Raw genomic sequence first — 13,473 nt, forward strand, 5'->3', positions numbered from 1 at the left:
CGGAGCTGAGCATGCGCAGCCCGGCCTCCGCAAGTCTGCGTGGAGTTTGATTTCAGCGCGCGGCCTGAAAGAGGCGGGATTCTGCGCGCGGCTGCCGGCCTTGACGTTCAGGTTTTCACGGTGGAGTGGTGCCGCCAGAATAGATTGAGTTCTGAGGCGGAGCTGAGAAGTGTGAATTTTGGGACTGCCCAGTGACAGCACTTGTCTAGTGTTTCACTCCCTAGTTGCCACAGATACGTGGCTGACCCAGGGAATCCTCCTATAAGGCACTCCTGGGCCAGACTTCCCATCTGATTATGGGAGAAGAGAAGAAACATTTTTAAGGTCATTCACCCTAAGTAGGGATTCAAAATCCTCTTCTTCATTACCTTGCTTACTAGCTCATCGCCACTAAAAAAGAAGCCCTGCAATGGGGCAGCCTTGACGATGCATCCTCATTTACGATGCATCGGATGCTAGTATCCAGCCCTTACTATAAGGCTCAAGACTTAGCTTCCCTGCCCTGTGAAGCCAACAATGACTCAAGGACAAAGGGCAGACACGTGAGCTTGTCTAAGGAAGGTGCCTTTTCTGCAGTCACTTGACTAGTCTGTCCACATCAGCAGTGTGGCTATCAAGAATCTCCATCTGGCAGAGCAGGACAGAGACCTTGCAAGCGATGTTTACAGCACCATATAAAAGCCTCCGTGACTCTTGCTTCCAGTTTTGGGACTTGATGTTGAGGAAACTTATTTTCCACGCCCCAATTTCTCTAGTCATTGTTCATCTCATTATAACTAAAAATACAGTTTTAAAATGGGAACACTGATACAAATATGTAAGTGGCACGTGTGTATATATGCATGAGTCTGGAGTTTTCAGCTAACAAAAGTAAGGCAAGAAGATGCTAACAAAAATAAGTAAAAGCCACGGGCTTCATTTGCAACTTGAACATATTGGAGATATAGGTATATTTGTCAAAAGAAAAAAAATCCAGTCTAAGGTGGATTCAGGCCACCTAATTTTTGTGAAAAACACTGAGTTGACTGTGTTGAGAATAACGTGTTTTTACATTTCAAAAATAAGATTACTGTACATTTTAGGACAGAAGTGTACCAAATCAGGATTCAAATCTTACTTTTTTTCCGAGAGTTTTAGCTAAACTCTCTTGAGTTAGGGTCTGATAGAGATCATTCTTTATCACCAGAATAAAGGATCTATTTATTTGCCTGAAAAATAACGAATGCAAAGAAATCAAGCTATAAAGCTATAAGCTTAAAATTGGTTTATAAAATATTTATATTTGGTTACTCACATATATTTTGCACTCTATGTGCGGGCAGAGGTGAAATCTCTTAATATGGCTTTTCTATCCATGTCTCTATAACTCTTGCCAAAGCTTTGGGTAGGACTATGCAAAAAAAGGTATGTAACACATTAATAAAGGAGATTGGTCAGTTTTAATTGCATTCCTCTAGCGCAGCAGTTCTCAACCTGTGGGTCACGACCCCTTTTGGGGGGGGTGTCAAACAACCCTTCACAGGGTCATTTCATAACAGTAGCAAAATTACAGTTATAAAGTAACAATGAAAATAATTTTATGGCTGGGGGGGGTCACTATCATGAGTAACTGTATTAAAGGGTTACAGCATTAGGAAGGTTGAGAGCCACTGCCCTAGAGATAAGAGAGCTATCAGAAGTAGGAAGAGAGAAAATATCTGAGATCAATAAAGAAGAAGAGCCATTCGCAGACCACATTGGAGACTCTTCTCTGCCTAAAGTGGCTGAGGCAGAGATGAGAGGCATCAAGGCCTGTCAAGGAGACCATTGGAGCCGAGGAGCAGCTCCAAGACTAAGGCGGTGAGATAGAGCATTGGACAGGTGTCCTGGTCCACAGAGGCAGAGGGCAAGGACCACATGGCTTAGAGGCTGAAGACCAGAGAGAGACTTAGTTGCTGGCTGAGGAAAAGTGTTGCTGTGTACCAATGACTGTGTCCTTAGTATTTTATAATTCTTACTTATAGTAACTGGTTAACTTCCCTAATCATTCACTTTCACTGCCATCTAGTCAATGTTGACTCATAGCGACCCCCTGTGTATTTCCAAGACTGTGATTCTATGGGAGTAGAAAACTCAGTCGTTCTTCTGAGGATCTGCTAGTGGTTTTGGACTGCTGACCATGAGGATCACAACACAACGCATCATCATTACGCCTCCAGGGCTCCATAAACTCTCATTATTGTCTATGAGTTCTGTGTGGCCATTACAACAGATTCTTGGACAGTAGAGAAGTGGAGTGCCAAAGTGAATTCTGTACCATAATTCAATTAGATCAAGCATCATTGTACAATTGCTGCCACCATCATTTTCAAAACATTTTTTTTCTTCTTGAACTCTGATATCAGCTCCTCTTTATCCCCTCCCTCCCCCACCCTACCCCCAGGAACCTTTGTTATTATATTATTTATTATTATTAATTATATATATATATATATATTTTAGCATTTTATTAGGGGCTCATACAACTGTTATCCCAATCCATACACACATCAATTGTGTAAAGCGCATTTGTACATCGTTTCTCAAAACATTTTCTCTCCATTTAAACCCCCGACATTAGGTCCTCATTTTTCCCCTCCCTCCCCGCTCCCCCCTCCCGCATGAGCCCTTGATAGCTTATAAATGGGTATTTTGTCATATCTTGCCCTGTCCAACGTCTCCCTTCATCCACTTTTCGGTTGTCTGTCCCCCAGGGAGGAGGTCACACACAGTTCCATGTAATCGGTTCCCTCTTTCCTACCCATTCTCCCTTTACCCTCCCTGTTTTGCCACTCACACCACTGGTCCTATAGGGCTCATCCGTCCTGGATTCCCTGTATTTTCAGTTCCTATCAGTACCAGTGTACCTCCTCTGGTCTAGCCAGACTTGCAAGATAGAATTCGAGTCATGGTAGTGGGAGCGGGGAGGAAACATTTAGGAACTAGAGGAAAGTTATATTTCTCATCATTGTTACATCGCACCCTGACTGGCTCATCTCCTCCCCGAGACTCCTCTGCAAGGGGATCTCCAGTGGCCTACTAATGGGCTTTGGATCTCCACTCCGCACTCCCCCCATCATTCACTATGGTAAGATTTTTTGTTCTGATGATGCCTTACACCTGATCCCTTCGACACCTGGTGGTTGCATAGGCTGGTGTGCTTCTTCCATGTGGGCTTTGTTGCTTCTGAGCTTGATGGCCGCTTGATTACCTAATTTTATATTTTTGCCATATCTTACACCATCCAATGTATCTGTTCGCCTACAATTCTGTAATTTATTCCCTTTAAATGGGGTTATACAGTCATCATTGCTATATGTTCTCCCTTACCCCCACCCCCCACCCCCATCCATCCACTCTCTTCCCATACCCTCAGGTAATCACTACTCCCATTTCTATTTCTGAAGGTTTTATCTATCTTAGATTTCATGCATCGAACAATCTTAATTAAACAAATGAACACTCACAGGTCTAACAAGATTAATTGGGTAAAACTAAGACGATAATACTAAGGGGAGGAAAGATTAAAAAAAACTAGAGGATAGTTATGTGTTTCATCAATACTATACCACACCCTGGGTATGTCATCCCTTCCAAGTGGCCAGTGAGGGGCTGTCCAATTATCTGACAGGTGGGTTTTGAGTCTTCACTTTGTCTATGCTCCTTCATGTCAATTTGATTGCTTATTTTTTAATTTCTGATACCTATTCCCATCGATACCTCATTATCACATAGGCTGGTGTGCTTCTTCCATATGGGCTTTGTTTCTTCCCTGGTAGATGGTCACTTGTTTAACCTCAAACCGTTAGGATCCCAGATGCTATATCTTTTAATAGCTGAGCACCATCAGCTTTCTTCACCACATTTGCTTATGTACCCATTTTGTCTCCAGCAATCATGTCGGGAAGGTGAGTATTATACAATACCACATTATTAGAACAAACTGTTCTTGTACTGAGGTAAGATTTAAGTAGAGGCCCAAATTCCATCTACACAGACAAAAAAATTATATATATATATATACTTGTTTGTTCTTTCCTCTTTTTCTCTTTTCTTTCCTACTGCCTGACTATCATGTTTACCCATCATTCACCTCTCAGTAATTCCTCTCAGTTGATCAAACATGACCAGGAATGGTATATACATACTACACAATCTATTTTAGATCCCTGGGTATTCCCCTGTCCCTGTTGTCACTGGCTCAGTGCTCCCTCCCAACCCCTGCCCCCTCTCCTCTCCCATACATCCCCCACTCAACCGGTGGTCCCATTGCCATCTCCTTGGAATTGTTATCCTGCCTATCTTATATAGATAGAAACCAAAAGAAGAAGAAAAAAGGACGATACAGATAGTTCTAAGTCTAGCTGTTGTCCTGCCACAGAGTAGACGAGTATTGCTCTGTTACATAATGAGCAGCCCCAGATATAATCCATCGGCCCAATCCCCTTTTCTTTCAGGGAGCAATATCTCAGGACACCCTTACCCAACAGCACTTAAAGTCTTTAGTCCTCATTCATGTCCCAGGGACACACCTTCTGTAAGACCCCATTGCTCTTCCTGCAGTCAAGGATGGAGCATTCAGATGCTCCACCTCCCACACCATTACACCTTTAGACTTTCAAGTGTGGCCCCTTGTGAATCTCCCCCAACTAGTTCAGATGGGGTGCCAAGTGCTGCCCCTTGAGACAGAAGTCTGCAATCAAGATTCCTCAGGACCTTTGTGGCTTTGCTCCCTTTGCTGATCTGTACTCCCCTCTTGGTTTGCCCCCATGTGGGTGGGTCAGACTGGCCCCACTCCCGGAACTATATCTTCTATGTTGTCCTGTGTAGTGCTGATGTCTAGGGAGGGAACATCATGGCTCAAGCTGGGGCCGGCCATGCATTCCTCTCTGTGGACAAGCTGCTCTGAGCAGGAACGTTCTCCTTAAGGCCTGGCGCTTTGGAATGAGGTCTACTTTCTCTCTCCTTTTCCTGTGCAGACATAAACTATACCCTCCCCTTGGGTGGATTAGTTCCCTGTTCTACCATGGCCATCTTTTTCCTTCCCCTATCCCTCTGTGGGCCGTAAAGGTATATGGGGCAGGGGTGGTGGTGGTGTCTTTCTGCATAGTTGCTATCTGCAACTTTTTAAGATTTTTTCTTTCTTTTCTTTTTTTCTTCTTCCTCTTCTTTCTCCTTTTGATGATGTATGCATCATTGTGTTTAGTCTGACTTTTGCCAGAGTATCTGGTCCTCAGCCTGGGAACTGTGCTATATGTACATTTTCCCCTATGCCTGTTCTGTTGTTTGAACTTACCTCAGTGGACTCTTGTACTTGTTTTTTTGTGCTTGGCTAACTTCACTTAGCATTCCAACTCTTTCCACAAGACAAGGTGCTTAATCGTTACATACCTATGTTTCAGGGATGCTCCATTAGTACTCCATTGTGTGTCTATACCAGATTTTTTTAATCCATTCATCTAGTGATGGAAATTTAGGCTGTTTCCAAATCTTTGTGATTGTGAACTGTGCAGAGATGAGCATTGGAGCGCAGATGTCTGCTCGTGGCCTGTTACTCATTTCTTGGATATATGCCCAGCAATAGAATTGCTGGGTCATAAGGTAACTTGATTTCCATCTGTTTTAGGTATCGCCAAATCGCTTCCCACGGTGGTTGTACCTATCTACAAGACTACCAGCAGTGAATGAAAGTTAAGATCTCCTCACACCCCCTCCAACATTTGTTGCTTTATGTTGTTTTCAATTGGGCTATTGTGGGAGTTTGGTGGCATGCCTCATGGTTGTTTTGATTTGCATTTTCCAGATGGCTAATGATTGGGAACATTTTCTCATATGACTATTAGCCATTTGGGTTTCCTCCTTTGTGAATCTTCTGTTCAAATTTTTTGCCCACCTCCTCAGTGGGTTATTTTTTTTCCTTCTTATTGTAATGTTTCAGGGTTCTATAGATTTTAGTAATTAGACCTTTGTCTGATATGTTATTACTATTTCTTTTCCCAGTCTGAGTGCTCTCTCATTCCACTGTTTTATCTTTATTATGTCCCACATGCCTATTTTCTCTTCCTTTGGATTTATATCCTTCATTATTGCTGATAGCACGTATATTCTCTGCACTAAGGTTTTTAGCTTTGTCTCAATTTTTTTATTGATGATTCTGATAGTTTTGGGTTTTACCTTGAGGTCTGTGATCCACCTTGTATTTATTTGTTCTTGTGAATAGGGTGAGGTAAGGGTCTTATTTCATTCTTCTGCAGGTTGATATTCAGCTTTTCTAGCACCATTTGTTAAAGAGGGCATCTGCTTCCCATTTGATTTTTGGGGTGGGGGTAGCTTATCAAAGATCAGTTGTCTGTATTCTTCTGTTTTTATTTCTGGAAGTTGGTGGTCAATTTTTATATTTCTTTGAAAAATGATACTGGTCTTTGTATCAGGATTACATTGAACCTATATAGTGCTTTAAGTAGGATTGACGTCTTTACAATCTAGAGTCTACTGATCCATGAGCATGGAATATTTTTCCATTTGTGAAGGTTGTTTTAAATATATATATATAATAGAATGGTATTGCATTAGGTAAATCTTATTGCATAGAGTAATTCTGCTGCATAAGACCTCTTTAAAGTGCTGAAGGGTAAGGATGTAATTTGAAGACTAAGCATGATATTTTCAATCCCCTCATATGCCTGTGAAAGTTGGAAATTGAATAAGGAAGACTGAAGAAGAATTGTTGCATTTGAAACATTTAAACAACTATGGACTGCCAGAAGAATAAACAAAACTCCCTTGGAGGAAGTACCGCCAGAAATCTCCTTAGAAGTGAGGTTGGCAAGACTCTATTTCATGGAGTTCATACTTTGAACATGTTATCAGGAAAGACTAGTCTCTGGAAAAGGATATCATGGTTGGTAAAACAGAAGGACAGTGAAAAAGAGGAAGACTTTCAAAGAGCTACATCAAAATAGCTGTTCCATCAAAGGGCTTGAACATAACACCACTAGTGAGGATAGTGCAAGAATGTGCAGTGCTAAGTTCTGTTGTATGTAGGGCCACTGTGGACCAGAACCCAAGATCTGAAAACAGAACACACAAACAAAAACCAATCCAGAGCCATTGGACAGTTAAGACGAAAACTCTCCAAGACTATTACCCTGAGCTACTCTTCAAACCTTGAACTGGAACTAACCCTGATGGGACCTTGTAGTTAAACAACTCAAAAAATTATGAATATCATCCATAAATACTGTGTTCCTTTAATAAATAATCTATACAACACCAAATGGCCAACAATTACTTTAAAACAAAGATGAGAATGTAAAGAGGCATGGAATCTAAATTTAACATAAATGGAACAACCAGGAAGGAAATAATGAGAATATTTATAGATTATAAAGAGTGTAACCAATGGCATCAAAGAAATTGTGTAAAAATTGTTGAATGTGAACCTAAAAACAAACCTAAAATAAAATAAAAATATTATGAAAATATACTAAACAAAAACTCAGGAGATTCTAAGGTGTATGCATACTTGATTGAGAACTATAGATTGCCCTTCAATTTCCATACATTTGATACTTAGGAACTGGGACCTAAATAAAAATTTATTTTCCTAGTTCAACTTCTTTTTATGATTATTTCACTACACTTTTTTGATAGGGCACAGGGTTGTGTTAAATATAAGCTGTTGATGGAGAGCTACTGGACAGGTCCTTTACTAGCTATAAAGTGAATTCCCCCTTTTTTACCTCCCATCCCTGATAACTATTTAAAAAAAAAGCAACTTTACTTTCTGTGAGTAAAATTATTTTTTACTTTGTATGATTGCGGGACCTTACAATATTGATCTTTTCAAGATGTACTTATTTTACCCATAATAATGCCCTCCAGATTCATCCATGCTATGTTGTCCAGACTCCTCATTATTTTTATTGTTCTGTAGCATTCCATTGTATGCATGTACTACACTTGTTTATTCACTCATCTGTTTAGAGGCACTTAGGCCATTTCCATCCTTTTGCTATTGTGAATATTGCTGCAATTAACATATATTTGCATGTATCTATTAATGTTGCTATTTCTAGCCTTTTGAGGAAGTGCCATACTATTCTCCATAGTGGTTGAACAGTTTTTTGTATTTTTTTTTTAGTATAGTTCATGGACTCTAGGCAGGCTTATTGCTTAGAAAACTGGATTAGAAGATTATAAAACTTGAGAACAGAAGCTTGCCTTTGCTTGGTGTTTATCTTTATTATAGTGGACTCATACAACATTGTCTTTTTTGTGGTTGACTAACTTTACTCAGCATAATGCTTTCCAGGTCCATCCATGTCATGAGGTGTTTCATGATTTTATTACTTTTTTAGGGATATATCGTATTCCATTGTGTATATATACACACCATAGTTTCTTTACCCATTGTTCTACTGATGGGCATTTGAGCTGTTTCCAGCTTCTTGCTAATGTGAACTGTGCTGCCCAGAACATGGGAAAGCATACATCTGTTCACGTTCTGTCTCATATCTTTGGGGTGTATGCCTAGCGAAGGTATTGCCATGTAATAGGGTTTTGCTGTTCCCGGTTGTTTTAGGTAGCTTCATATTGCTTTCCACAATGGTTGTCATATTTAAAGGCCCACCAGTGATGAATAAATGTTCCAATCTCTCAACACCCTCTCCAGCATTTATTGTCTTTCTCTCCTTTTTAATTGGGCCATCATTGTGGGTGTAGTTTTCTTTCTTCTTTTAAAATTTATCATTGCCACTTTTGGAATAAGGTGGTATCTCATGTGATGTTGATTTGCATTTCTCTAATGACTAATATTTGTTGACTGTCTGAATGTCCTCTTTGGCAAAATATTTGTTTATGGCCTTTGCCCATATATAAGTTGTGTTGTCTTTTTTAAAAATATAAAAGTATTTATTGACCCGTTTCACCAGAATTTACAATAAAGTAAATAATATACAATTGAATTAACATTCTGATTAATAAAAAGTTATTTTTCCTGGCTTACCTGAACTAGAGAAACTCATATGCTGAAAAGATTGAACCTATATATAAATAATGGGTTGGGATAAAAAAACACGCAGGTCAGAAGTTATGATGACAAGTTTGTTTACCCACTTATGCCTGCAGGCTCTAAACAGCAACATCTTTGACCCTCATATTAGGTTTTTACCAGCAAGGTCTGAAGATAGTCCACGAATCAGTCAATGTAATGCAGAAATTTCAACTTTCTGTAAAAATGTGGTTTTCTAAAAGGAGCAAATGCCCACTTAACTAGACCTTGTTTGACTTATTGAAATATGTCAATACAAGTCTAGTATTCTTATTTTAGTGGGGAGGTTTTGAGTAGTATTAGGACTTTTTCACTCAGGGGATTTTGCAAATAAAGTTTCATTTATGATTCTATAGATAAGGATTTTGATAGATTTTTAAAAGTTGCTTAATTAATTGTTGAATCATTTATTTGATTTGAAAGCGTATGGCTTACAAGTCCCCCTCCCCCTCCCACACCATTTTACTTAAAGTAATCCACTGTATGAGGTGCTTGGAAGGATAGTATCCCTGTAACAGCAGGGAGGTACCCAGAGTTTTTGAAAGGCCATTTTTGTTCAGAATAGTTTTGTTTTTGGTGAATGTAAAATGAAATAAAATGTGCATATGTATTTATGCTACACACACAAAAACAAAGAACCAACGCCCCCTCCCTACACATACACACACACTGCCCCCTAATGATCCTTAAGCATACATTATTGGTTAAACAAGTTCTGGTTTAGTAATGCCTCAGTAGAATTTCCCAACGTTTAGAAAAGCTATTCTCTAATACAGAGGAAGTAGTATACCATGGTATCAAATGTTCTTTTCTGATAAATGAAGCAATCACGGAAAGCTTTATTTGCTCTAAGTAACTAGTGCTCTTGATGCAACAACACCAAAATAAACCCAACAACTGTCCTACTTCAAAACAAACATATAAAAATTGATTTCCATTAGAATGTAGTTATTCTTTACATTAATAATTACAAACAATTAAACCCAAGACCCGAATATAAATAAATATGTGTATATGTATATACAGATCAGCTGGATGAATTTGGATTAGATGGATGAATTTGCTTCTACTTCTCAATTCTCTTCCATTGGTCTTTATGTCTTGGTGCTTTTTAAGACTCCATAATAAAAAAATAAATCCATAACAAAAAACAAAACAAAAACAAACAAACAAACAAAAGCAACCATAGTCACTATTATAATTTTTCTTTAATGCATTCAGTTCCAAGTTACGCACTAAAAGAGAAGACAGGATATCAATAAAATGTCTTGTTATTTTTTTCTGAATTTAAACACCTTTCCAGAAAGCAGAATTCCCAATAAATATTAAACTCCCAAACAACACTTTGTGTCCTATAGTTTACACAGTATAAACAGAGCATATCTAGCACAGCATACATTCATTTTACAATAGTGTAAATGTATTATAAAATTCATTGTTGCTTTCATATCATGGAATTAGTTTTCTACCCAAATATTTCTTTATTTGCTTGCCTTGTTTCTCATCACTCTTTTGACATGTTTTTATAATTCACAAACATAATTTCAATGGTTGTATTGTTACTGTGTGAATATATTTTGATTCACAGCAATCTCATATGACAGAGTAAATCTGCCCCATAGGGTTTCCTGGGATGTGAGCTGTGAGTTGGAATAGAGTCAACATCATTGGGTTTAATCTTTCTGAATTCAGATTCCAAGAAGGGTCCTTGGCAAAAACAACGGTGGGGTCCATGACACGAACCCATGAATCCATGCAGCTGAGCACTTACCACTGCATCCCATATTCCCATGTTGCCACTACATCAATTTCAATTCATAACAACCTATACGATGAATTAAACTGTCCACAGGGTTCCCAAGATTGTAACCTTTATGGAAACAGACCACTACATCTTTCTCCCACAGGGTGACTAGTGGATTTGAACGGTCAACCTTTTGGTTAACAGCTAAGCTCTTAATCACTGTGCCACCAGGGTTCCTTAATGGCAATAGTAAGTCCATAATATATCTAAATAATTTTTTAATTCCCATATTGTTCAGTTGTCTTCAGCTTTTTAGTGCTTTGAAATATTATGAACTGTCAATCTTCTCCTCTTGTGGACACATTCTTCCAAGTAGAAATACCAGCCCACCGGGTGAGAAAATGATCATTAAATTTCCTTCTTCAGAACCAATCATTGGTTTCCTGTTGCTCCCTGAAGAGACTATAAATTCCTCTCGGGACTGTATGATCTAGTCTGGCCTGCCTTTGAAGCCTCATCTGGCATTGTTCGCCTGCTCACTCTGCTCTAGCCTCAAAGAGCTACTTTTTGTCTCTTAAATATTCTGAGCCCTTTTGCCATTCTCCCTACCTCAAATCAGGATTTCTGCTATTGATCAATTTGTAATATGACAAACTTTTCCCGTTTTACATGTCTCAATCAGAAATCATCCCTCAAAAGGTTCTCTCTAACAATTAATCCAGTGGATTAAAGGACTACTCTAAAACCACAGCCTCCATTACTCTGAGATAAGAATTAGATGATGCCCAGCTACCACTGCTGACGGTTCTGCTTGTGATCACAACAGAAGGTCCCAGAAAGAATGGGTGAAATGTGGAATAAAACTCAAAATCATAAAAAAGACCAGGCTTATCTCTAATAGAGACTGGCAGAACCCCCAAGACTATCGCCCTTAGTCACCTCTTAGATCTGAAATAAACTCCCCTCTGTGACAGTATTAAGACCAGGCTTATCTCTAATAGAGACTGGCAGAACCCCCAAGACTATCGCCCTCAGTCACCTCTTAGATCTGAAATAAACTCCCCTCTGTGACAGTATTACTGGTGAGGTACACACACCTTAGAACAATCAATCATTTGAGACCAAAAGGGCAGCATTTACTTAAGGACAAAGGAGTTAGGAGGAGTTAGGAAAGAACGAGGAGTAGAAACAAGAAACACAGGGAAGAAGTGAAATAAATGCTGTTACAGTGGGAGGATCACAATCCATGACATGAAACAAAATGTATTGAATGGAAAACTGATTAGTTCTGTAAGCATTCAAACATTTCGCAATAAAACGTTTTTTAAAAGATGAGAGGAATACACAGTCACTATACCAAAAAAGAATTGGTTAATGTTCAATCATTTCAGCAGATAGCATGTGATCAAGAACTGATGATATGGAAGGACGAAATCCAAGCTGTACTAAAGCTATTAGTGAAATATTCTGCAGTTTTTGATTTATAGCAATGATCTCTCTTGTTCCACATTCACTTCTGAATCCAGCTTGGCTCTCACAGCTCCCTCGGTGTACTGCTGCAGCCGTTGCTGGATGATCTTCAGCAAACATGTATTCATGTGATATCAGTGATATTGTTCTATAATTTGAACATTCTGTTGGGTTATGTTTCTTTGGAATAGGTGCAAATATGGATCTCTTCCAGTCAGTTGGCCAAATAGCTCTCTTCCGAATTTCCTGGAATTGATGAGTATTTCCAGTACTTCATCAGCATGTTGCAATGTTTCAGTTGGTATCCCATGAATTCCCTGAGGCTTGTTTTTGCCTAATATTTTCAGTGCAGCTTGAACATCTGCCTTCAGCACCAGCTCATATGCTATCTCCTGAAATGATGGAATGTTGACTAGCACTTTCTGGTACAGTGACTCTGTGTATTTTTTCTATCTTCTTTGATGCTACATTCTTCTAATGATGCTACGTTCATCATTAAATATTTTGCCTGTAGAATCTTTCAATATTGCAACTTGAGGTTTGAGTTTTTTCTTGAGTTCTTCGAGTTTCAACTATGCTGAGGTGTTTTTCCTTTTTTGGTTTTCTAACACTAGATCTTTGCACATTTCATTATAATATTTTAATGTGTATTTTCAAGCTGTTCTTTGAAATTTTCTGTTCAGCTCTTTGACTTCATGCTCTTGAGAGGCAAGGAAGTGAGACTTCTTATCATGCACTTTGGACAATATTACCAGAAGATACCTGTTCCTAGAGAAGGACATCATGTTTGATAAAATAGTGGGGCAGTGAAAAAGAAGACCTTCAACAAGATGGATTGACAGAGTGGCTGCTTTGATGAGCTCAAAAATAAGAACAATTGTGAGGATGGCACATGACCAGACAGTGTTTTGTTCTATTATATATAGGGTCACTATGAGTTAGAACTGATTCAATGGCATCTAACAACAACAATAACTTTAAGTTACACTATATCAAAATGATGCTTTTGGAATCCAAGAGGGACTCAAATTGTGTTTCCTTTGCAATGTTCTTTGATTTAGGAGGACAAATGAAGTCTGAAGGGGCAATATCTGGGTTGCTGAGTGGATGGAGGCATTTTCCAGTGAAATTCTCATAGGACAGACCTTGTTACCCTAGAAGAGTGAAGAGATCCATTGTTGAGATGGGG

The sequence above is a fragment of the Echinops telfairi genome, unplaced genomic scaffold, assembly GCF_000313985.2.
Source record: "Echinops telfairi isolate 266 unplaced genomic scaffold, ASM31398v2 ScPeMD7_7469;HRSCAF=8507_1, whole genome shotgun sequence".
NCBI classification, from domain to species: Eukaryota; Metazoa; Chordata; class Mammalia; order Afrosoricida; family Tenrecidae; genus Echinops; species Echinops telfairi.